Below are 27,334 nucleotides of genomic sequence, written 5' to 3'. Positions count from 1 at the left end.
AACCTTCCAGGCAACACATGTTGTCCCCAGAAGTGCCGCGATCTCTGTCCAGGCTTTTGAATGTGTTGGCCCAGGTGCGGCTGGGATTCTACTTTCTTTCCTCAGTAGCTGATTTCACATCATCAAGAGTTCCCTCACCAGCAACTTAAATTATTGTTTACTTTGATTCATGCTATTGTGCAAGGATATAATCTTAAATAATTTTTCCCACTTTGCCGTTTACTATTTAGAATGAGTGAAGCCATGGTTTCCTTTTGGCCTCAATAAGATTAACAGACATTCATCATATGATGTTGAATAAATAACATTAAATAAAACTCTGCTTCCTTGGTCACTCTTAGATCTGAGTATCTTTTAAAGATCCAGAAAACATGGTTTCTAATTTCTGAAAACAATTTTCATGTTAAGAGGATATGTGTGATGAAAATCTTACCTGTTTTTTTTTCCCAATTTCCCATGGGTTAAAAACCACTATTAACTAATTGCACATACTTTAACTTGAAAAAAAGCATTTTCATTAATTTCTTTAATCCCCATAACTGGGATTTACATATGAAAAGTTTCTGAATACTTTTGAAAAAATGTTGTCCTTCCATTACTTCCTTCCTCTTGATGGTAGGAAGCATAACTGGAAACCAGTGTTACTGTCGGATAAATGGAACATGCTAGCACATCATGAGATCATATACAGCTTGATCAGAGAGACAAAACTCTTCAGAGGATCTAGAAACAAAATTCTGCTGCTGCCTTCTGCAGCCTGTGACTAGGTATTGGCAGGACAGCAGTAGCTGACAAAGTGCACAAGGCTCTTCTGAAGCTATTCTCCAGTCAAGGAGTATCTTCTGCACTGTCATTTCAGGGATTGAGATATATCAAGTGCCAATTGTTCTACTAGTTTACCCACATTTAAGGACCTTTTATTTACAGTGGATGAGAGATTTTCATGCTCCCATGAGTTTTATTCTGTGACAGTGCAAGTGTGTTCTGAAGAGTAAATAAATTTTTTAAAAGATGTGAAATTTACTTTGCCATGTACATCTAAAATGTACTTCATGATTATTTGGATTGTTTCTTCTTCCACATGAGGATTGGTAATGATGGCTTTTTCAGAACTTAGGTGCTTCCAACAGCCCAGAATTACCTCATAAACTGTACCATCTTACTGTTTTTACTGCTTTTCCTAGCCTTGATCTAGTGAACTGGCTTAATGGTACCTGGAAGGACAGAGAAGTGAAAGCCAAGGTAAATTTTCACTCAAAGTTCCATTTTAATTTCCAACAGACATGTCAATTAGCTGTTCTGAGTTTTCCAAAAACCAGTTTTCTGAAAACCGAAATTCTAACACTTAAGTTCCTCATACAGTTGGAGTCAAGAATAAAATATTTTCAAAGAATCCCTAAGATGAATGTAGATACCTTTATTATTCATCACTGACCTGTTCAGCATGGATTCTCTGAGACTTCTTTCATCATTCTGTACTCCACACTGCAGCCCTCCCTCAAAAATCCTAGGCATTATTACTCTTAGCTTCACAAAACCAAATCCATACCAAGAGATTTTCTCTCCAGAAATTTGGATCTTAGCCTGCTTGGGTGACTATATATATCTGTGAACCATGGTTACTTCAGACATCTCATGCTGAACACTCAAACAGATCGTGTTTTCTGTACTTGGTCCTTTATGTTGCCTTGTTGTTTCAACTATCTCACTGTGCTGAGGTTTTTCCAGCATCTTGTAGCTTGCCTGTTTTCCCCAGATAATGCAGTGATCATAGCTGAGGAATTTTTCCAGATGTAGACTCTGCCTACTATGGATGTCTTATCAAAATTACATTATGCAATCACTGTCTTTGGAGGGCCAGAAGTCCAAAATTTAAGAAACCCCAAGCTAGCCCCATACCCTCTGCACATTTTTTCCCAGTGTGCCTTGAAGTTTCTTCTCCACTCATTTTACAAGGGCTTCTTCTTAGCCTCCCATGATTATGCCAGGGGAAATCAGCCACAGTACAAATGGGTGATTTTAAAATCAAATGCTTGGCATGGATGATTAGAAATGCATGTTCCACTGTCTTCTATTTTTGCCATCAAGCTGTTTTTTCTTTCTCTAAAAAACTAATCTTTCAACTTCTTTCATGTATAAAAGGCATTTTGCAATAGCTATAGGTCTCACATAATAACTAAAGTAATGGGAAAAAGGAATTATCTTTTTAAAAATAAAATATAGATTAACCATTTGACCAAGGGTATTTACAGTGAAAGCTATTTGCCTTCTAAATGGAAGACCAGCCTCATCAGACCCGAGTGCAAAAGATATTCTGGCCATGCCGTGTTTAATGACGTCGAGCTCCAACTGCTTGATACGAAAGGCAGTCTCCAGTGTCAAATGCCATGAATGGGGTACGCTTTCTAAAGAACACTTTTCAGCTAAAACTAGACTTAAGAAAAGAAGCTTATAGATGTATAAACATATCTGTCTATATATCAGAAGAATATGTATGCATGTTTTCTGTTTCTGTACAGAAATTCTTCTATTCTGTATAGCTGCTTGTTTTAAACACACAAATCTCTACTATCAAAAGATAGATGTTACCTTAGATGTCTCTGAAAGAAGTATGCAGATAAGCCCAATAAAGTACATCACTTTGTGTCTAACATATTTATCTTACTCACATACTTCTCCATGTTTAGTTTAACAAGGAGAGTTTATTTCATTTCAATTCTGGGGCAGGAGATGCTTATGGAAATGAATGTGCTATTGTCTGAGGGCCTAGCAGTTGATGAGAGGAGAATGTTTTGCTGTCTCATAAAGCATCGTTACCACATACAAAACAATGTTGCAGATGAAATAATTAACTTCTACACGAAATAACTTCTGTTATGAATGAACACCTCTTTTGTAACTCTGTACTTGTAAAACATTAAACAAAATGGTGTTTTTATCCAAAACCGAAGCTCTTAAGGGCTTCCAAACGAAAAGACAGTGTAACAGAGGTAAAGGCTTTGAATGCCTGGCATGACCTATCTCCCCTTGACTCAAGTAGCCATTCTGAAACACAACACCGCCTTTCATAGGCAGAAATTGCTTAGCATACCTTGTATTCTCCTCTAAGAGCAAAACTGCTAACTCGTGTCAAAATCAATTGATGTTACTAAATTTAATTATTACACTCTTGACTACAGTAATGCCAGAATCTTTCTTGTGGCCACACAAAAAGATGGTAGTACAACCTACTGTTTTAAAATCATAAACCCAAAGAAATCAAACTTCTTCTCAAAAACTATCTCCCCACTGCTCTCCTTAGGTACGCTGTGATGCAGATATTTGGGTTCCTATCCTGCTTTTCGCACAATAATCCAAAATGCTGTTTCCATCTCTCTTCCTATGATATTGTCAAGTTGTGAGGTTATAAGTGAGAACAGCAGTCTGTAAAGCACAAGAAGAAGATGGCAAAACGTATTCAGAACCATTTAAGTGAGAGGGCATTGCTGGTCCAAGCCTAAAGCAGCTGTCAATATTCAGTTTTATGCACCACTTCACATCTTTCTACATGCAATGAGTTTTCTTCATTTCACAAAAAATACACCTTCTGAAGGCAGAGATCATGACTTTTGTAGTTGGAAAATGTTCAACAAAAAAGAAGCAGTGACAAAAACATGTTTGCAGTTATCTTCACTTCTTCTTGAGCTTTCAGCTAATTCTGTCTTATCTATGCCAGGTTTTCAGGCACCATCTTAAGTATTTCCACAATTTCACTAATTTAAAACAGGAGCATGAGCCCTCTCATTTTGTTCCCTCACATCTTTGGCAGGAATGGGGCTTCATCCATAAGGCATTTTGAAATGGACTATCTATAATTGGGATTTCTACAGAGCTGGCAAATGTACTGGTGATAGTTTTAGAAAAGAAGACAGATAAGAAGGGAGCTGATATTGTTTGGCTGGCACCCAGTTATCTCCGTGAATGGACCAAAGATGGGTGTACTGTGGGGTCTGGGGGAAAAGGAGGCAGATTTTCAAACAGACTTTGCCATTACAAATTTTTTTTATCCTGTTTATCACAAGAGATTTAAAATCTCCTTATGTAAACTTCTTTTGCTGTTCCAACAGCAGTCTCCTCAAGTGAAACCTATGTTTTTTCTGTTTATTTTTGGACTTTAGGCTGACCAAAACAGAGTCCGTCACTTCACTGAATTGTTTGGTCAACAAAATGAGCAATATACTCTGTGTTCTTTTGTAGATCAAAACAGACCACTGAAATTTAATAAAACATTTAACAGCTTGATATGCAAGAACATGTCTTTGTTGATGTACTGAAATTAATTTACTGTAAAGACTGCTTTAATAATAATAAAATATTGTATATATCACCTTAGGCATTATGTAAGGCAAGTAGCTTCTATGCTGGCATTTGCAGGAATAAGCAAATTTAGTTCAGCACAGTTCACAGCTGTGATCACTGGAGTAAAGCTCAGGGTCTAGGGGCTGCTAGCTCTGATAATGCACTAAAAAGGCAGCTATACTTTACTACTGGTCCACTGGGCCTGATGCTAATAATTTTTAAATGGCCTGTTAGTTACAGCAGTGGCCTCAAGCTACCTCTTATTTCAAATCCTATTAACATTTGTGTATCTTTAAACTACTTTATTGTCTTAATTAGCATATATTTATTCGTAATTCCCAGTCAATCTGTTGCTATATACAGGAAAGAGAAATGAGAAAAAAATATTAACAGTGGCTGAAGAGTTGGTGGATGAAATGTGACTGTGGTAATGTGGAACCAACCCAATCACACAAAACAGCGAGTGCAGAAATGCTTCTGTACATGCTGGTTTTCTCCATAGTGCTCTGAAGGATCAAAATACTGCCTTAGGAAAATGGATTGGTACTGCCTACAGACACATTGGAGAAAAAGAAACCAATATAAGTAGAGTATTTTAAAAACCCAGGTTAAATATATATATGTTCTTTTTTAGTTATAAAATTAGATTTAATAAAAGGAAAAGTTTTCCACGGTTTTATTGGTTCCAGCAAGATATACTCAAAACAGCTCTAATAAAGCAAGTTTTTCCTTTCATTGAGATTTACCTTGCTTACTCTTCTTTTACAAGCCAAATTTCATTAACAGAAATGGAAATTTTCCCTGAAAAAGGATTGCAACACATTTCTTAATGCATATATGCTAACATATATAAGTACCTCTGTCATAAAAAACTATTAATTTCTGGTAGCTCAAAGCTACCATAGCATGTATTTTTTTTTTAAAGTTGCATTATATTTGTCTTGAAAATGTTTTATGATCTTTAAATTTCTAACATACAGAAGATTCAATTAGTAGTTAGGTACCACAATGATTTTATTACACAGATATGCAATTACTGGCCAAAATCAACTTCTTCAACTCTAGAAAATGCTGATCATGCTGATTATGACTTTCCAATCAACCAAAGATTTAAAAGAAATGCTGACATGTATCTAAACTCAGTCAGGAAAAATGTACAGAGCAAAGTATTTTTTTCTCCAACACAGTTATGCAAAATCTAACTAACTACTCTTTTCCTGATTAATTTGATTTGCTTATGGGTAAACAAAGGAACATAGATGCTACTCAAGCTTCGGAAGAAAAATACAGAATATTTTTCACAGCTTGATTTGAAGTAAAAGGGTTGTTGTGAAAAAGGCATAATACACAGAAGCACAGAAAACTTGTCCTTTTAAAACTTGATTTTCTCTTCGGTCTCCTTCTTAGCCTATTTTTGTAGCATTTCCACAATAGTTATGCTTCTATACCTACTCACAAAAGAAAAGAGATGCATTAGTTACTCTTTTGCCTAAGATAAAACATAACCTAGATTTAACTTTCTTCCAGGTTCATCTGTGTTTAAGGTGTGCCTTGTTGAAATCACACTGAGGTGACTAAAAAAAAAAGCCAGTCCTTGTGTTTTCTTGGTTTTCAATGCCCGGATCATCTACTTCACATCCACATTTGCTGGGTAATTCTTCCTCTAAGTACAAGTATAATATGATCAAGAGATAGTTTAACCAAACCAGCTGCCTAATTTTCTTCTCTCCTTTATTCTAGACTGAAGAAGAGGGATGGCCTGTCAGCTGGTGGCCTGTGAGAATAGAGAGGACTAGATTGGAGACTCAAAGGAATCTCCTCCAGCATCATGTTCCTTGTCATAATGTTCTGCTCTCAGAGCTGACAAACTCAGCACAATCCCACAGGACTTCCTTACCATGGTACTTTTAATCCTTGAGTTTAACTGAGATCAAAATTCAGAAAAAGCAAACAGAGATTTGAAGTAAACTGTCTGGAGGGAAGCAATAGGATCACAGGATAGCTCAGACTGGGAGTGACCTCAGGAGGTCTCTGGTCCAATCTCCTGCTCACAGGAGGTCATCTCTGAGATCAGACCATGTTCTTCACCTGGTCAAGGTTGAAAATCTCTAAGGACAGAAACTGCACAATATATCTGCTCGTTCTGTTCCACTGCCTGTCTTCATAGGTGCATTTAAAAAAAAAATATTCAGCCTAAACCTCTCGATTCACTTTACTTTCACTATCTCTTACCCTGCCTCACTTCACTAAGTCCAGCTCCATCTCCTAGATGATCTCCCACAGGCACTGGGGACTGCTGTCAGGTCTTCCCAAAGCCACCTCTGCTTCAGGCTGAGCAAGACCAGCGCCCCCAGGCTTTTCCCACATGGCTGGTGCTCAAGGTGAGTAATACCTATCTCTGATCTACTATCTCTGCCCCTTTTCATACGGCTCAGGGTACTGATATCGGTTAACAGGTCCTCTTACAGATTTTGCCTGAAAGATGTCACAATTTTCATTGCCCGTCGCAACGAGTAAGTAACTACTATGATCAAAGTCAGCACAGCTACTAGAACAAAAACCACCCCAAAACATTAACAACCAAGGGTTATCAATACTTAATATCAATGAACACAAATGTGCATACATATCTGAAAATATGGACTTAAACATAGATCATATTTGCACTTGATAATCATATTGTTCTATCCCAATACAAATTTGGACCACAAGTAAGGCAACTGTAGAAACATAAAGGAAGTCACACCCACTTATGCATGGACGAGCCCATGAGAAAATGTTATTAACACACAGAGGAACATGTTTTATTCCAAATCACTTACTAAACCCAGAAATCCAGACTGATCATTTATTATGGATTTGGTGCACTATGAGGTGTCACAAAAGCACAGCTCCAATTGATTAAATAATTGCATTGCCATAAAGGCTGAGGGACAATATCCCACTTCTGTGTGGAGTCACCTTGCCACAAAGTCAGTGAAAACTGCTTCTGCACACACAAGGGCAAAATCTAGCCTGAAGTCATCCCACAGCATCAGAAAATAAAACATATATCAATGAGTATTTTAAACAACACAATTTGATTATTTGACACTGTACACAGCCTAAGGCATAGGTCTAGACATGTCAGAATAGGGCAAAGGCCTTGCTCTTCAGAGGTTATATTTCATCCTGTCGTTCTATTCTCTATTTACTGTCACATCTTTGCATTACCTCAAGGAAGTAAGTGGCAGAACAGAGCTGTAACAGAACACTTGTGGAAGTCAGTTCCTATGCAGGGATAGCAGATTCACTTTATTATCAAAATTAGGAAGCTATGTAGACAGAGGACACACTTCATAAGTGATCTATACCCTGAACTTAGTGGAAAAATTGTGAAAAAAATAAATACAGGTCTTTGAAATATATTTCAATTTAGCATTTAAGGACTATCACACAGGTGTACACACATTTAAGAGAATCTGTTGGCTCTTCCCATTTTTTCCCCCATTATTCCCTGCAACTGGATGGATAGAGAACACAACTTGTGCTCCTCATCCCTTGACCGGTCATTCCAAGGCCCTGAAGTCTCTTGATTGCCCTTGAATTTCTTGGTGCAACTTCAACACTGCCTACCTGATAAACCAGTAATGGATAAGAATCTGAGGGCCATATCCAGGCTAGGAGACTTTCTGTTCATATCTTTAACCTGGCCCCCAGGAAGGCAGCAGGCTTCCCTAAGAAGTGGGTCCAGTCTGTGTATTAGGCCATGCATCCCCTTCAGGAGGCAGTCTCCTATGGCAATGACACATCTTTTTTTCTTTATGGAAGTGGCTTTGATGCAGGGTGTAGGATGAGTTAACCTTGGTGACACCTCCAAGGTAGATGAACCACCATCCTCGATGTTGTTCATTCCCACTAGCACAGCCTCACTCCTTTTATGCAGGGCACCTGGGAAGGCAAGGCAGTCACAGCACTGAGCACTGCACCAGAAAGTGTGTGAAGGACAGGGATGCTTCTCCTTAGAGATAAAGCAATGAGCTGATGGATACTGAGGGAAACACCGGCACTTCAGCCTCCTCCTGATGCTTACATTGTGCCTGACTGAGCACTCTGACACTTCAGTACTGAGCAGTGTTTTGGTTTACACTCATCTGGCCAGGTGAAGCGAGGTTATCGCCTTGCTTCACCTAAAAGCTCCTCTGTGAAAAACTAGGAAAGTGCAAGCTGTTTTCTGCACTAGCCTTGCAGCAAAGAAATAGTGAATAATTTGTCAAAAACACATAACTTTGCTTTTAGTGTAACTCCAATCTTCTGCAAAATGCTGAGCAATCAGGAAATCAAGCAGCTAGTGAGATATGCCTTAAGCGGTCTCTGATAGAGAGCTCTCTCTTATCCAAAATGCTGTCAATTTTTCTCCTTGCTGTACTGCATCCCATAGGCAGTGACAAAATATCTTCTTTTTGCAAGGCTATTGTCTTTAAATTACATCTACCACATTATGCACATTTTTTAGATACATAATAGGGACAAAACACAGAACGACACAGTATACAAATAATGAAGTAAAAAGGTAGTTAGTTACATGTGTATATGCACATGCTCAAATTATTTTTGCTATAATTATTTTTGGTTTGTGTATTTAACACAAGAGAAAAGTTATTAGAAATTGTGACATTTGTCTGGGTTGGATTTCATAAACAACATGAAGTATTTTTAATTGCACAGATGATTACTTACTGGCCTTCCTCTAATTTTCATCTGTTCATCTCTCGAGATCCCACACGTTAAAAACCAAGGGCTACCAAATAATTTCAAAACAATAAAAATATCTAATGAGAACTAATGGTTCTAATTTCAGTAAAAGAGCCACAAGGGTAATATCACAGTGTAGCATAAGATTTAAAACCCTCTAATTTGCTGACATCTAAACAGGAATATTATTAGGAAAATACAATTTCTATAAATGTAGAGGTCTCTGACATCTACTCACAACTACCTGAAGACTCCCATCTTTCATCAGTAAAATCTAAATAAATAATTATACTTCAAATAAAATATTTCGGTTTTTTAAACTGACTCAGAAAATTTTGTTTTGGAACTGTCCATCCTTAGTAATTTCCTTTTTCAGACAATTTTTCATTCTCACTTGAAACAGAGGTCTCTGGTCAGACCACAATTCCCATGATGGAACAAAACATTTCCCCTGGCCTCCTGAACAGGATGATTACAACAGCTGCTGCCAGGGCAGAGGGAAGAAGGAGCAGTAGAGGAGCAGTCTTTTTGATTTTCCATCTTAATTTATTCAAAAGATATGTAAGAATATGCCATATAATACAGCTATCTGATCTTCTTTATTTCTATAAATGTCTAAAAGCAAAGCAGAAAGAGGATTTTTTAACACGTGGCTTGGTCATCACTGACACTAGTGCTACTCAGAAAACCTGTCGTGAAATGAGCAGTCTAACTTTGAGAGCTATGCAACTAGAAATACACCTCCTGACATTCAAGGATCATAAATAATACATACACCTTCATCACTGCCAAGAGCTGAAACAAGCACATCAAAATAGATAGTAGTTTTAAAAAGGATGACAACAGGAAGTCATAATTTTGGAAGACTAAATTAGTTAACTTGCATTTCACAAAACACCAGTTGTTCTGCAATTAAGCTTTGGTGACTCAGATTTTGAACTTATTAAACAGAGCCCTGCAGTGATTATATTTTTGTATTTCAGAAGATAACATTTCTCTAAGCTAAAACCACGTGTACACAGCTCAGTGCTCAGCTTACAAGCTGTCCAGAGATGGATTTGACAAAGGTATTTTAACATCCTTTCTATTGTTAAGCTTTTCTCAGATCAGGAATGTTTAAGTAGCTCCCCCAAAAAACTTAGCCTCAGAGTCTAAATATTCCCATGTTCAACCTCAGTTATCCTATTGACAGAAGACTCCAAAAATTAAGTCATCTGTAGCTGTGGAAGAGGAAAAGTTTGAAATCATAATGATATAGGTTAATATAGATAATACAGGATACCTAACATAGTAAGAAAAGCATAATTTTCAATCAAGAGTTCAGTGATAGAGTCTAGGAAAGATGTTAAGCCATTTCTAATGATGGCTAATGTTTAAGGTGAGGAAATGTTAATATATCGTATGTTTTAATGTACAAAATAAATGTAATAAAAATTATATATATATATACCCTCTAAGATATCAATATACACCTAACAGAAGTGTAAAATGTAAAGAAGGCTAAGGTAAAAGGTAGTATGGCTATGCCAGTGTACAACCAAATGCCTGAGGGTTATGGAAGCAATTCTGACTATGGGAAATAATAAAAGGAGTCCAAGAAGAAAAGCACATTTACTCCTGAAAGCAGTGGACAAATACAGTAAGAAGCAAGCTGGAATTAGCAATGCTGTGCAAAAGGGTAAAAGAGGCAGGGTTTGGGCAAGGATTTGGGCATCAACCAGGTTCATGCCCAAAGCATACGGGAAGAGGAAGAAGTGAATGGGCCCAGTGACATGGACTGGCCCTCTGATACTTAACTATGGGAAAGCTATAGCAGGCCACCAAAAGGCAGAGTAAATCTGGTAAATACAGAGCAGTAAACCCTAATTAACAGCTGATTGTGGGAGGGGAAGAAAACAAAGGGAACAACCAGCGGAGCGGGGGAGATAGGCAAGAAGCAAAAGAATCTCAGGAATTAAATAAAATAATTTGAAACATATAAAATGTATATATATAAAACAAGATAGTAAGCTTTCATACACACACCCACACCAGAAAAAGCTTTAGCCCAAAAGTACTAGAAAACAGAATGGAGAAAATGTACTTGGGGTTGGGAAGAAGAACTTTCCTTTGGATGCTTTCACTGAATTGTGTCTCTTTGTAAGGGTGTCAGCACCCAGGCACTGGCCAGGAGGGCTGCAGAGAACACACTGAAGGAGGCCAGGGCTGCCTCCGACAGCCTCACCACAGGGCATGGCTGAGCCCTGCAGCCAAAGTGAAGGATACAAGAGGGAAGGACTGCAGCTGAGCCTGGGAAAAGCTGCTTATTAATTTTCCCAAAATCATGTCTGTATTGTCCATGACAGTAACTGGTAAGGTGGCCCTTAGCCAAGGTCGGCCAACCACATTCTTTATGAGATTATTTTTTATTCTTAAAAAAACCCCAACCAAACAATACGAACATACAAAAGTGAGAAACAAAGGGGAGAAAGAAAATGAAAAAAAAAAAAAATTAAATTTGCTTCCTCAAAGCAATCAGAAGAAACATTTCTAAAGGACAGAAAAGTAATAGCTGTGAGTCTGCACACATTTAAATTTGAGAAGGATAGTAAAGATACTTTGGCTTGCACAAATTGCACACTCAAGTAGGACAGAATAAATGCAATGCATGACTTAAGACAAGTAGGAAGAACCAACAGAGCCATTCCAAAGTGTAAATGAACTGCCCCATAAGCAGGAGAGCCTTTGCTACCTCAGACACACTGAACTACAAGCTGAATACTCAGAAAGTTTCATGAGGTGGGGGAAAACCAACACCAACAGGACATCATAGAATCATTAAGGTTGGAAAAGACCTCCAAGATCAAGTTCAACCTTCCAAAATACACTGGAAGATCCAATCTATGCACTATAAAAATCTGGGCAGCTAAACTGAGCTATTGCAGCAGAAATGGAATTCATGAAGACAAAACAACCTTAAGATTTGAAAGAAAAAAGGCACACCTTTAAGTCATTTGTACAAGAAACAGAGTTCTGACAGGAAATCCAGCTAATCCCCAATGTACACAATTTTCTGCATTAGTAAAGCTTAGAGTATGAGCAGTGAATGCTCTGCCACTCTCAAGAAGGCCAAATACAGCCTGTAGCTGAATATTGCCTTCTTCCACCAGTAGAAATTTCCATCATCCCATCTAAGAGATGAGCTACTGTTAACCCAGCCAGTATTTAAAAGTAAGAGCCTTTGCTATCAACCAATCTACTACCATAACACCCTGGGCACACAGATTTTTAGTTCAGAAGACACCATACTAAAATCTTGTTTAGGCACCCCCATAATATAAACTACAGTAGTTTATTTGCCCTATCTAAATAGATTTATTAAAACTTTGATGAACCTTTTACATATTTTTGAAAGTTAAAACTTTTTGATGCTTTTTTGTTTATTTGTTCAATTGCAACAAGTCAGCCTGATCGGATCTGAGAAAGACAAGCAGGTATATCTGTAAATTAAGAGAGACAATGGGCTACAAAACATGAAATTCTTGTTTCCGAATATGCATTTAAAATTACATGTGCTAGAGTCATAGCTTCTGGTACCAGACTTTTGACTGATCCAAAGCACAGTCTGTAGATCTCAGTCCATGAAGCATCAGTGAACCTGCACCTAAATAACCCAGCGCAGAATCCTGCAAATCCTGACTGTGACTGTAAACCCTTTTTATGTGAGGAACTGCGCAACTGAAACAGCTTCCCCTTGCTCTTGCTCATTGGTACAAATGTGGTACATTATACAAATAATTTTTTGACCTCCAATAATTTTCCTACATGGTCCACCCTCGGCTAGCACCCCTGCATAAACCATAACTTCAGGTTCATCTGCCTTAAGGTTATGGGTTTCTGGTTTTTTTTAATCTTAGAAAGTCTTAAACATAAACCATATTTAAATTAATCTGTAGCAGAGGACTTCAATGTTTTGGGCTTTTTTGTCATTATTTTGCCACCAGTTCCATGCAGGCACACTTACTTTTTGCATTGGTTTGTTTAAAATCTTCTTTTGGGTATCACTACACAGCTGGTTCATGTCAATAAGGCAGCAGAAGTCACCATATCCCACTGCCTGAGGTAAACCCCCTGATAAACCTGGCTTCCTTCAATATGAGACTGAAGCAATGCTTTTATGGAATCTGCTGCAGGCTGGTTATTGAAAATGGAAGATGCTTAGTGCTTTGCATACATAGCCCTTTATAAATAATATATAAAGGTCAAATAAGTTATTTATTGGGTCTTTCTGCCCATTTTATGTATGCTACCTTGTTTCAGTATCGTAGGTCTGATTTTCAGTTGTTGTAAATTCAAACTGATTGACAGGTTAATTTACCATGAGCTGAGAAACTGGAAAACAGTGAGAATAGCCATTATATTTTTTTGGCTCAGTCAAATGCAGTTGTCTACCCATATTCACTGATTTCTCTTAAAGCTGTCTTTTTTTCTTTTTCTTCTTCCAATTTTGCATGTTCAAACACTGTTAGGTAATATTCTTGCATAGGTGACTCACAGCAAAGCTGCTTCTTCAGTGACGGCCTGTATCAATTTATTCAGTTCTATAAATCAACCTCACTCATAATTTCAGAGTACCTGCTCAAACTCACCATGGCAAAACAGAGCTCTTCTGTTTCTGCCAGAAATTACTTCACCATGGAGTTCTGATATAGCCCAACACAATTTTGACCCCTTTTCCTCATCTACCTCCCTCCCACAAGTCATGTCTAATACTTTTTTTCTCACATTGCATATAACACATCTTCTTTGCTTTGTTCTCCTATTGCACCTTCACCAGCTCAACTCACAGCGATGTCTGCACACTGGCCTGACAGAAATAACACTCATTACTTTCTGCTCCATGTAAGAGTCATCTCTGACAGGGTCTCTCTTGCTGCTTCTCATCACAGCATCACCTTGAGCTCTCACCAGTGTTACTTCTGAGATCTTCAGCTGTGGCAAATTGAAAGCAAATACTCATGAAGGCATTATTCACACCTCTTTTGTTACATTTCTCACAGTTATGCCCTCACTTCCCTCCATGGTTCAACTCCAATGGGATCACCTGCTCTGAAATGTTTGGAAAAGCTCCTCACTCCCTGCCAGGTGTCTCCTTGAGTCACTCTTCTTCCCTATGGCAGCTCTCAGATATGCACTGTAGGGGCCATAGGTACAAAGCCTACATTCACCTAGCCAGAACTGTTGGAGGAAAAAGGCTAGAAGTAGCCCAAAATCCAGCTGCTACTACATGCTGTGTAATCACACTTCATGGGAATGAAAGTAAGAGACAGCCCATCCCCGAATGGGGCTAGGGAGCAGTGGAGCAGGGAAGCAAATGCAAATCTCTCCAGCAGTTCAAACACAAAGGATGACCTGGGAGCGTTTCCCAGCCCAGCCCAGCCCAGCCCAGCCTGGAGGCCCTGCAGTGCCTCTGGCCTCGGCAGCATCCTCCAGCTCCCATGGCTCCAGGGTTTATTTCTCCAGTGATGCCCGTGATGGGCAGCCTCACGGTGGTTCCACACACGGCCGTGGCAGGGGCTGCGTGGCGCCTCACAAGAGCCACAGGCTGGTCACTCCTGACTTAGATGGATCAGTGTGGACAGTAACGGCTTAAATACCACGAATGTGTTATATTTAGACTCAGACAGGAGCAAACCTGTAAATAATGAGACATTTGCCTACCATCAATCTGACTCTCTGCACATTACATCTGTTCTAGCTGTTTTATGCATTTTTTTAGATGTAGGCTATGCTGTGTTCTACATTTCTAAAGCACTCGGTAAATTCTGGGAAATACTGAAATACTAATAGTAGCAATAATTATGGCCCTACTCTTGTCTAAAATACTTAAGGCATAATAATTTTCCACAGTATCAACATTCTGTAATAATGAAATTGATAACTTTTGTACAAATCATTAGCAATTAAATTTTATTTGTACACTATAATTTGAATATCTGAGAAATAACATAGTGCTAATTAGTGTATGCAGAACCTCTGACTAATGAGTAAAAGATATTAATTTGTCTTTTTTTTAATAAAGCCATATTTCTCTAAAATGACACAAACAGTCCAACAAGAAATTAAATTCTATAGAAACAGTGATTTTCAGCACTAGCCATTTTTTTCAACAACGCATCAGAATTCAAAAAGCAAGACTTTACCCTCTGCCTTATGAATACTAAACAGCATTCTTCATCTAAAGGTTAAACCAGAAAAAAATCAGTCTCTCTGCCTGTATTTTTATGAGAATTGCAGAGTATTTTATGTGCATTGTTCTTTTTAAGTGCAGCTAAACCTGTATTGCATGTCAGCAAACTTTAATTTAGCATATTTTTTTCCATAAAAACATAAACATAACATTATAAATAACCTTCTAAACACAGTCATGTATTTTCAGTCTGTGAAAACAGTTAATTCAAAAACACCTCTCCCCTACTTTACCTCATTCAGGAAATCCACACGCGCACTCCATGTCTTGAAAGAGACCGCCTATACATAAACATTTTGGGAGCCTTACATGTTCTTAAAAGGGCTTCTTTTGCAAGAGGGATAGCAGTCACAAAGCATGACTATGGCCATTGAATTTAATTTACTCTGATCAGAGTTCAAATGACAAAAGGAGACAGTTATGAAGCTGAAATATTTCCTAACAATTGGAGTCCATGGGCTGCATTACCCAACACCTAAATTAGGGATCAGCTAAGCACGGCTAAATTATAGAGGCCCAGCTCTGAGCTGCAGTACCAGCACTGGTTTTTTGGCACGTATATTTGAGGGCTTCAACCAAAAGCAGTGCACACCTGAAGCAGTTTACACCAGGGTTTTCCTGTTGCACACTCTGTTCTCAGAGCTGAACACAGGAGGACTCCCCATACCTTCAGTGTGGGCAAACCAGCCAAGTGTTCCTGCTTTCAAATACCACCAGCCTTCAAGATTGACATGATAAACCAGCTTAGTTAAAGATATTAGCATTATGCTATCAGATATACGATGAAAATATGTCTGGGGGAAGGATGCTGATAGAGTTTTGCCAACACATGCAAGACAAGGAAGGATATAAATTTCTGTGTTGTAATTCAGTGTACTCCAAACACAAGTACTCAGCAGTCAGAATTTTTGCATCACCAGCTAACACATATTGCAACTGTTTCTAGCAGTACAGCATTAGCTGTAGTGCTACGGGGAGTATCTCTATTGTGATAGGATCATACTAAACTTTTATAAAGCAAGGAAAGATGTGAATTCATAGCAGTCAGAAGCCTGCAGTTATCCTTGGAGAATGCATATGAAGAAAGATAACCAAAAATATTTTTCATTTACTGATGGTAAACTACAAATTCTGGGTGATGACTAATTCATTGATTCATGAGAAAAAAGATCTGTGGGGAGCATCACCAGTCCAGACTCACTTTCCAGGAATGCTGAATTTTATATCTGGATCTCTGCTTTACTAAAAATGCAGAGAAAAAATACAAATCAAAAGTACAGGTGATTGTGTCTCTTTGTGGGAGGGTATATTTGAAGGATCAAAGACATATTGATTTGAGAAAATAAAATGTATTCTTCTGTTAGCTATACAATTATATCTACAGAGAGTACCACGAAAGAAGACTAAAATGCTGCAGACTGGCTCCACTTCCTCCCATTACCTCATTCTTAAAAAAAATACAAATTCATCCTTCCAATCTAACACATTTTAGGAGACAGGAGGAGAGCAGGGTAACTATTTTGGACAGAGACTGCTATTAGCATTTCCAATACAGAGCTTATTCCAAATTTGGTGTCCTGCCTCTGCAGATCTCAGATCAGAATCAAGCCTTTAGGCATTAACTGAGATAAACAAAGTATCATACGTCAAATCTAATTATGCTATAAATATCCAAATAATATCTAGATCTCTAAGGTAATTCTTAAGAGCCTCAGTGACAGAGAGGCAAATATGATTAAGTTTAAACTGCAAACAGCTTGTGAAATACGGGAAATAGCATTACATGTGAAAATATCTGTAGGGAAACATTTTCTTTTAACTAATAAGGCAGGAAATTTTGGGACATAGTAAATGATTTTTCCAGTAGCTTAAGGCATCTTAAAGAAAAAGCAAGGATGCTAAATAACTACTAGACATTCCAGCTTTAAAGCCATCATCAATAATACTTGTTTCATAACTGCTGCGTAACAAAAAATAGTGAAAAGCAAAGCAGTAACAAAAAATAGTGGAACACCCCCCCCTTCTTATATGTTTGCATCAATTATAATAATGAACTAAACACTTAAATTGGTTAATGATTCAGTTTTATTCGGGACATGTAAAAACAAAGCTTTTCTCTCCTCCCCTTTCACAATTTTCATATCAAGAATAAAATGTCAGCAGATAATTCAAATACTAAGCTTTGCTGAAGAAGGGTTTGAAGAAAAAAAAAATTGTTAAATGACAGACCTCTACCATCCCATTTACTACCCATAGAGGCACTGATGTATGGTTAAGTGCACCTAGCTACAACTTTATTTTAAGATCAGACTGAAACTGAGCTTGTAAGTGCATACCAAGCATCTGTCTGACTCTGCCCTCTAGTCCTCCTCCTGTGTGAGTTTGAGTCAGAAGTCCACAGACACTTCATGGTTTTCTCAATCAAATGACAGGAATTCCAAAACTGCTCAGTGCAGTTTTCAGGAACAAATTTACATACTTGTAAGGCACCCGGAGCTATATGCCTTAATTAAATCTATTTCCTTTTGCATTATCCTAAAGCACTTCCATTAACTTTTTTACCTCTTTGAGCTATGTATACTGACACTGATTAGTAGAATATGTGGCCGGTTCCACACTCACATGCACTATGGGAAACCTTTCAGGAGAACCTCAGGAACATCTCCCGGCATGAAATCTTATGCACTACACTTGTTAAACCTCCATCTTTCCCATGCAAACACTGTGCATATGGAGCGCCTCCATCTCACATTCAAATCCAAAGACAGCAGCTTTGTTGTATTCCCCCTTGTTGTATCACTGCTCTGTCAGTGACTTAAGTTGGCTCAGTTCATATGTCAAGTGATAAAATATCAGATCACTCAAGTTACATGCATGAATATAGCTAAAACCTACTAGATCTTGACTGTACACGAGGTTGTGCACATAAATGTTCTCCTCAGTGATAACTAGCCAGAATTTGTTTCAGCGTGTGGGCGTTACAGACAGGACACATACCCAGCCACACAGGCTAAGATGGGATACAGCTTGGCCAAGGTGAAAAGCCCTGAATAGTCCAGAATTGTCCTAAGCTTTCAGGTCCAAGTACAAAATTGTATATGCAGACTCATATAATTCTAAGACACAGCTTCTAACTTTGGGGATGTGAGTAGAGAGATGCATAGAGAAATGAAACATCAGCTTTGACAGATACAAATTTAACTACTGGGAAAGTTCTGCAGCAGCCAGCCTGCCGCATTCCCACAGCCTGAATTGAGGCCAATGACAGATATATTTGCAGGTCTTCTTCCAGTGCTGAAGGAATATATTTCATGGTTTAAGAAAAGTGAAGCCATGTAAGAAGAGCTAGATAAAGACAGAAACATCACCTAAAGGAAGGATTATTCTGAGCTGCAAGAGGAGACTTTTCTGAGCTGCAGAGAGATAAGGCAGTGCAATGTGCAGTGACAGATGTGATCCCAGATCCCAATGGACATTGCCACAAGTCATCTCGTTAGCTATGCCCATTCTTAGGTCATTTCATGTGCCCAAAGTAGCAGCATAAGTGGGCCCAAAGGAAATCTGGGCCTACTGGAGAGTCCCCTCTTGTCTTGGTACCCAGACAGCAACAGAACATTCTCCACAGAGCCTTTGAGCACAGCTTTCAAACAGAAGAGATCTTAGGAAATGATCTACACTTTGAGTGACTGCAAAAGAAACTGGAGCCCTTGGACACACTACACAATTCCTTAGTCATTCACAATTCCCTCACATAGCACCTCAGAAAATGCAAAGTCTCAAAAAAGCTCTCCAGCCCCTCCAGCAATGCACTTTTTTCTCCCCATTCACCTTGCAATCAGATAGCCTCACCAGACATTACCCAGTGAAAAATGTGTGGTAAGTTATGATTTTCGTCAACAATATGACATCTTTAAATAGTACCACAGATGTAAACAGGCAGAGAAATTACCGCCCTGATCTAAAGAGTTAATCTAAATTAGACCCATTGAAAAGTGAAACATTGTATTTGAGGGAGGAAGTGCTGAAGAGAGTGACAGAGGGCTAATTGCACAGATATATTTTGCAAGGACAGCTTTATGGAGGAAACTCTCATGTTTACAAGACAGTCTCTGCTGTTGGACCAGGGAGGATTACAGGATCTTAGAGTCTGCCTTGGGAAAGCCAAGAACCAAGATATACATCCTCAAAGCAGCAATATGCAGTTACAAGCCATACTATTAACTATTAAAATGTGATCTTAGAGACTTAAATAAATATATTTTTCAAAGGGGTTCATTTTTACAATTTACATTTATTTTAGGGACAGAAATTCACCACATACTATAAAACTACATCCTAGAATTTAAGGTCACAGACACATATTTATTTTGCAGGCTGCTGGAAGAGCTGCAAATGTTAGTACCTCAGGCCATTTTTTGCACCTCCATGTTGAAGTTCACCATGACAACAGAAAGCACACTAAATGGAGCCCATGAGTGCTTCCTAGACTCAATGCCCCAATGAAAAACCTTTTTTTTTTTTTTTTAAATCTTAAATCAACAGTGAAGGCATTTCAATCTAACATGCTTGACTCCACACTCAAACAAAGAAAAGGTCAAGGGAATATGGAAGGCAGCAGCCACACATACACCAAGATGTACAACAGCAGTAACATGGAGTAACAGGGAGTTGAGTTACCAGCATTAAAAGCATCAGCAGATAGCCCCAGCAAAGAACAGCTGCCATTGCCAAGGAATTCACTTACCCACAACCTCAGGCCAAAATATCCCGATAAGTAATGTTCTAGTGGAGTCCCCAGATTCATGATGGGACCTGCTTTGCAATTTCTTGTCTTTGAAAGACATCAACTTACAGCTGTGACTTAGCTTACAGTTAAGACACAAAATGTTTACAGACAATTCTAAAGAAAAGATAGTAAATTATGGTATTTTTCTACTGTTCCATTCACTTCTAATTACATACATGTATGTAAATTATAATGAACACCAGCTGATTTATGGTTCAGCTTTTGTTTCATTTCTGAGATGATATGCAGATCCCTAGACTTTGAAGTTATGAACATAAACTCCAAATTTATGTTTCTTCATTTTGTGTAATGTTATCTTCTTTGTAATTCAACTGCAGATTTCACAAGTTCTTAGAAAACTATTTTCTCTATATAGAATAGTAATTAAAACACATCCCAGGTTCATAAAGCTTTTTCCAAACTTGCGCCACACCCTCATTACCTGGATTTATGCATATAATTTAGAGTTCTGATATTTTCTCTCATGTTATCAGCCTTTAGCATTAACTCGTAAATCTTTTTCTTGTAAAATCTGTTATTCAGATCATGAATGTCTTAAGCTTCAGGAAGTTGAAAAAATTGAATGTGATTTCTTTCAACAGAAATACCAGATGCATCTTGCTATGCTTCCATATTATGAATGAAAAGAGGCATTTAACGATCCAGGAAATTTCTCCGTAAGTATCTGCAAGCACAGTGGGTTTTTTATTTGCATTTTTTTTCATTGCATTTGAAATTTCAAAATGCCTCTGTTTCTACACGTATAAGCAATATTTACTTTATGTAATTCTTTCACAGTACTTGTTTCTTATATTCTGCAGTCTGAAGAAGGCATTTAGTAGATACGTGAACATTTTATTCAAAATCAACGTGCAATGGGTAATGAGAGTAAGACTCAGAAATACTGCAATTTCTGCATCCTTAAAACATATAATTCAATGTTATTTATCATTCTAAAACGCAGAAGTTGGCTGCAATACAGTCATATGAAATTGAATGCAGTTTTTTTTCAGGAAGTATCACCTGTGAATAGTACCTGAAAAAACCCTTTTCTGACAATTAAGAACAAGGTTCTGGCTCTTAAAGTACCCTAAGCAATTACTACCATGCCCAATGGTTTTATATAGTCAGAAATAAAAAAAATATCAAGTGACACAAATATAAGGCATTATTTTATAGAAATTATTAATCAAGCAACAGATACTAGAAATTAACTGACAGGAGAATATCAGAACCCCCACTGAAATTTCATCTTTTCCAGACACCATTGTTCATTTTTATTAACTGCATGAAATAATATTTATTTTCTATGTATCAGCCTTCTTATTCCACTGTACTTTTTCCTATTACTCAGCATATCACCAGTATGTAAGGAGGTAACTGTCTGAAAGTATGTTGATTTAAAATTAGTAGCAGAAACAGCATCTCTGACTGCTCTTTATTTGTAAACTATTTGTTCAGCTCCAGTTTTCAACATATTTGCAAACATTAAACAGACATTTGAGCCATTAGGACTGGATTGGAAGGGTAACACAGTTAATTATGGGTTGAAGTGATCTTCTATTTAATTGAGGCTGGCTCACAAATGTGGATCCCAAATGTGCTCATCCCAGCACCATACAACAAACTTGCATTTCTATTATCTGTGATCTGACAAATAGCATATTACATAAATCTGATGTTACACAATGATACTGTTATTCAACATGTATTGGCAGTGGGCTATTTGGACAGCTGTTATTCGAGTTAGGATGACTATCGAACCTTACTTGTCTCAGGTAATCAAAATATAAAAGTGATCAAAAGCAGATGCTCCTACCTTTTCAGAGCAAAGAGAATCTATGTGAAGTGTCTCCATGTTAGTGAATTTCCTGAATTTACTTAAACAGTTTTGTTAGTTTTCAGATGTAAAGGAAACCTTAATATTTTGAGTTTCTCCCTGTCTGCTGTGGAAGGATACCCTGAGGAGCTACCCTTTAAAGGGTCTCCAAACACTAGTGATCTACTGTTATTTAGACACCCATATCTCCAGTACTTTACATTACACCAGTCTCAGAGGATCAGCATGAAAAGGGTAATACTTTCAATCAGCTGATACCTGAGGAGGGACTAGCACTGCTGAATTTTCAGTTTTACTCCCAAGCCTCTATGTAAGCTGAGTCAGCAGTTGCTTTATTTTAAAGACTCTCTTTATTCACCCGCACTGCTGCAAATTGATAAGACCTATAAATCCCAGTTACCTCTTAGCGGGCTGCTTTAGAGATTAAAAGTATATACCTGCTTTGATACCACAGTGTCGCTCCCAAAAGGATTAACAGGAGTTAAGTGCGTGCATGATAAGCAGGAGATACTCTACACCTCCCCCCTGCAGAAGGCAAGAGAGGAAACAGATGCTGCACAATCCTTCAGAGAAATGTAAAGGTCATGCAGGTGCACTGCTGACTAGACCACCCTTTGCTCCCTCAAGCAAGTCTGCAGCACACTATATGGTTCATGTTAGGAGTTCAAATCCGAGCAAGACACAGCGCCATTAACTGGACACTAAAATCCTCTCGTAAGAAAGGGCTTCACTGCACATTTACTACAAAATGGTAATATACAATTTCAGCTTTCCTGGGGTGCCCAAAAATTACACATCATTCTTCTACACTGCAATTGCTTCTTATTTCATAGCCGTATTGCATGTATTCATAAATCAGCACAGGGTATTGAACCATTCTGCTGTTTACCTAGTGCTTTTTACTTCATGTTGGGTAATACAAAATAGAGGTAAGACAGTGACTGGTGCTATATAAACTTGGTGACCTATCTGGTGGCAACTGAGAGAAAATGTAACATCAGATCAATTCACATGCTCACTAATTCCACATAGGATACAATGCAACTCGACAGTACTTCTGTCTATTGCAGAACTATTGCTCCCTGGTTACACAGCAGGCTCTGCTTATGAGTGCAGGATGTCCTTTTTTTCTTTTAGACTGCACACACTAAAAATAAGAAAGAAAAAAAGCTTTAAAAAAGAGAAAATATCTTTACGTAAGGCTATGTAATTGAGCTCAGGAAGTGGGGTCCACATTCAGGATTTAGAGTTTATAATTAATGCAGATCAAAATGGAGACTTTTTTTTTTTTTCATACTAATGATATCTGTTACTAGTCCTCTTCTGTGCCAGACACTTGTGTAGAAAGGATTATGATAAAGCTTTTGCTTCAGCAGCTGCACAAAGAGTAAGTAATTTAAAACTGAACTAACATTTTTAGTAACTTGTATATATGATGGGAAGGGATATTGTAACAGTTCAAACAAATCACAGGCACGGTTCAAACAAGCACAGGTTTTATGGCAAGCATTTTCTAAATTAACAATGAATAAAACAGTAAACAGTTCCACAACAAATGAAAATAGTAGGTGCTTTTATTCTCTAAGGGCTCTTTCCAAAAAATGCTGTGAACTGAGAATAGGACACATTCTTGCAGCTGCTTTCATAGGAATATTTTCTCCTGACACGAGTGACAGGATGCCAAACCTGCAAGGCTGGCAAGATCTGCTAGAATCTCTTTATGCCACAAGTGCTGTATAAAGCTGCTTGAGATGGTGAAGGTCTAGTGATGCAGGTGAAGAGGACAGGAGAGATTGGAGGAAGATATGAAGACATAGTAGCTGTAAGAAATGAAGGACCTTTACAGACTGAAAATTTTCAAACTGACAAGCAAGGAGACACAGTAGGACTTTCCTGGGTGGAGGATGACCCAAGGAAGCACATATCCAAACAAGGCAGGAGCTTGAGATGATCTCAGGGCACTGGAATGGGAAAAGATACAGTACGCAGAAAACACTCTGGAAAAATTCTCTGACTGAATCTCAGTCTCACTAGCTGATTTACCTAATAACGAGCTGTTGTTAGCAAAGACTTTCTAAGAAACATGCAAAATTCCCAACGTTTACACCATTCAGTATCTCACTATTTATTCAGGGTGAGTTTTATCCCACTTCTGCCTTGTATCTTATCTGCAATTAGGGTTAGAAATTAAATGAATTTGAGAGCAGTAAGCATACAATTTCACAAACAAGTCTGTGATGGAGTATGGATTTGCGGCACAGGTGGGATATACAGACAGACCTTAGAACCAGGGAACACCTCCGGGTCCAACAACCCTGGTGCAGACACTTCAGCTGGCATGAACTGCAGCCACAGCATAAGAAGCCTCCTAAGGAGATTCTGGAACAATGCTACTGCACACTCAGCATCAGCACATGTAAGCCATAAAGCTTCTTTGGCTGTTTTTCAGCAAGTTCCAACCAAGACAACTTGCCAAAACCTTCTTTGCAGGAGACTGATGACAAAAACCAGGGTAAAACAACTACTGCAAATTGAAGCCCTCTGTCAATTTCTGCCTTTCACTAATTCAGCATGGACATGCCTCACCCTTCTCAGTCCCTGCAGGCACTCATGAGGTGCGAAAAGCAGCTAGATTAGAGCTGAAAGCATACCCTTGGCCTTGAAACATTGCTTATTAATATTATTGTTTACATTTACCTTTCTATTACTGAGATACTCTCCAAAGGTGACTTAAGTAAGAAGGTAGAAAGAACAAGCGCTTTCATTTTGTTATGAGTCTATTGTTACATTTGTGTAAAAACATCAATTTTCTAGAGGTTTTATGCCAACAAGACAAATTCAGTACAGACTTACATGGCAGAAGTGAATGTAACTACACTACATCTCTACTGGTGTTTTAATGCATTTCCTTACTGATTTTGCAAAACTCAAAGCATAAAATCACATGAATGTAATTTAATAGAGTGCATTTCCATATAGTTGATATTTAATAAATGCATCAAAGAAAGCTCATGGAGAGGCAGAAAGGGACCCAGAGAAAATGAGAAGGGTGCAGCTTTTCTAACAGCACTGAAAACAATTCATATTGAAGAATTGTCTGTCTTGATTTTCTTCTTCCATAGATGCTAAAGGCCAATTCCCTCTGCATCCTTCAGGAAAATAGACAGTTTCCAAGATTTTCATTCTTGTGAGCATCAAGTCCTAAACACTACAGTACCAGAAATACTGGAAAACCCTTGAGTTCATTTCCTAGAAGCCAGGGCTTTACCTTTAAATAGGAACAGAATAACAGAGTATGTTGCAGATGTTGGTATAGGGTTTACATATCCATGGTCCTGACAAAATTGCACTGTTTAATTTCTGTTTGTGGATACAGGAAGGTCTCTCCTCTGTCATTTAATTATTCTGGTTCTGCCTTTCTAGTATACTCTTACAAATGTAAGAAATTGCTAGAATTCTAATTATGTAGTAAATAAACAACCTTTACAAGAAATTTCTGGATACAAACTATGAAGGAACACACGCATGAGGAGGATATGAAGGCCAACACCTCCAAATCCACAAAGTCAGGTCTGATTGAGAGAGCTGCCCCCAGGCCTCTCCATCAGTTAATTTCAATGGGAATAGTAAGACATTTTGACACCTCTCAAGCACTTAAGCACTTGATATTAGACACCTGTAGTAGAAAATTTAGGCTAAAATATCTATTTTCTTCTGCCTTTCTCATACCAACATGTTTTATCCATAAATATTGTACAGTTTAGTACCACTACTACCTTACCAACACCTCCTCATATGAGCACTGTTATTTATTATTTTTTGGGGGAAGGCACTCCTACTCTCTCCACTGATCATCTCCTGCCCCTTGGGCAGGGACTGATTCCTTATGCTGCTGCAGTGCATAGCACAGCATGTCTTAGATGTTACCCCCTTCAAACTACAACCACAGACAATACTAGTATACAGTAAACATGGCAACCACAATCTGTGACGTGATGAAATTAAATGTTTCCATTAGACTGACTTGTGGCAGTGAACAATTGAACTAGACAATCAGAGTGTGACACATCCATAATATGACACCTTGCAGTCTAAACCTTCATTGAACACTCACGTAGGCAGCTCTCAGCTATCTGCTTTTCAGTATACTTCACGTTCTAAATTCGGCATTTTATATACTCAACATTCCATATTTTTATACTAAATCAACACTTACCATTACACTTCTGTTTGACTGAAAAGTTAAATGCATGAAAAATGTTATGCCTTTGAAAGAAAATTTATGCATGAATAATATCCAGGGATTCATACACTGATTCAGGTATAAAAAGTATCCACCAAGTCCGCTTAAAATAGACGACAAATGGGCACATAAAAAACTTGAGCTGCTGTAAGTTCTCCAAGAAAGTCATAAATCTATGTGATGGTTTCAGTACCTTAGTGTCCAAAGAGAAAAATACACAAGGCAGCCAGATTATGGAGAAGTAAAGCCTCTTTACCTACGTTACTGGTTTTTTAGGACAATTTACACAGTGTATCCATGCTACCCAAAATCCAAAGCACCCACAAACCAAGAACTACCCAGTATTGTCTCAGCCATACTCACAAACATGGTATAAACAAAACAGAAATTTCAGCATAAAAAGTATAGTCCTAGTTCAATACCACACAGGTCTGGTTTCTAAGGATTAATCCTTTGGCTCCCAAGAATCTATTGGGATCTAGCGGGGAAAAAAAAAATCAAAAAGAAATCAAAGCATCAGTTCCCCCATGCCGGGGGGGAATCTCCACAAATCTCCACAACACAATCTTGCCTGCTGCATACAAAGTGTTAATGGCATGCAGCTACTCTTGCAGTAAAGACAACTGATCATCCTAGAAATTATTATCTAACAATTTGAACCACATGGACTCACTCTATCAGCGCCAGCTCATCTTTTCTCTGTCAAAGCAGAAAGAACCCTGCTCCCATCATAGTCCCTGACACTCCCCTGCCTTGCACTTCCTACAGGCAGCCTCATCTGGCAAAAAACCTCCCCAAAATGCTATTAGAAAGAGTTGTGTACCACTGATGTGGCTCTGACTGTGCTTTATAGCCATTCTGTACAATGTAGGTCAGAAGCTCGTCCTTCATGTCTCTGCTCAGCAATGAAATGCTGTACAGCCTGATGAGGATCTGAGGTGACAAGCCAAGACGGCACATCAGGATATTTTAAGTCTTCAACTGGGAAAGTACATTTCTGGCTCGCACTGCAGCCAGACAGCTCACCCTGGTGTGGCTTGGGGCTGGTGCCTGCAACCATGTTTTAAGTGGGTCCTACAAGGAAACCTGGGAGCACCTCAGGTATTAAAAAGATTTCATAATGCTCCTAACTGCTAAGTGAGCCACTGCTGACAAAGAAACGTA

The 27,334-nt window shown here is 38.3% G+C and overlaps 1 protein-coding gene across 3 annotated transcripts in view; it reads right to left on the bottom strand.

Moving 5' to 3' along the window:
* GRIA4 (glutamate ionotropic receptor AMPA type subunit 4) overlaps positions 1-27,334 on the bottom strand; it is a gene marked incomplete at both ends in the record, with an annotated part of 215,918 nt that overhangs the window by 155,910 nt on the left and 32,674 nt on the right. The gene's annotated exons all lie outside the window — the stretch shown is intronic.

This window comes from Coloeus monedula (genome assembly GCF_965178545.1).
Source record: "Coloeus monedula genome assembly, chromosome: 3".
Classification (NCBI taxonomy): domain Eukaryota; kingdom Metazoa; phylum Chordata; class Aves; order Passeriformes; family Corvidae; genus Coloeus; species Coloeus monedula.
The sequence above is the reverse complement of the archived record's forward strand: the minus strand, read 5'-3'. Positions and strand labels throughout refer to the sequence as shown.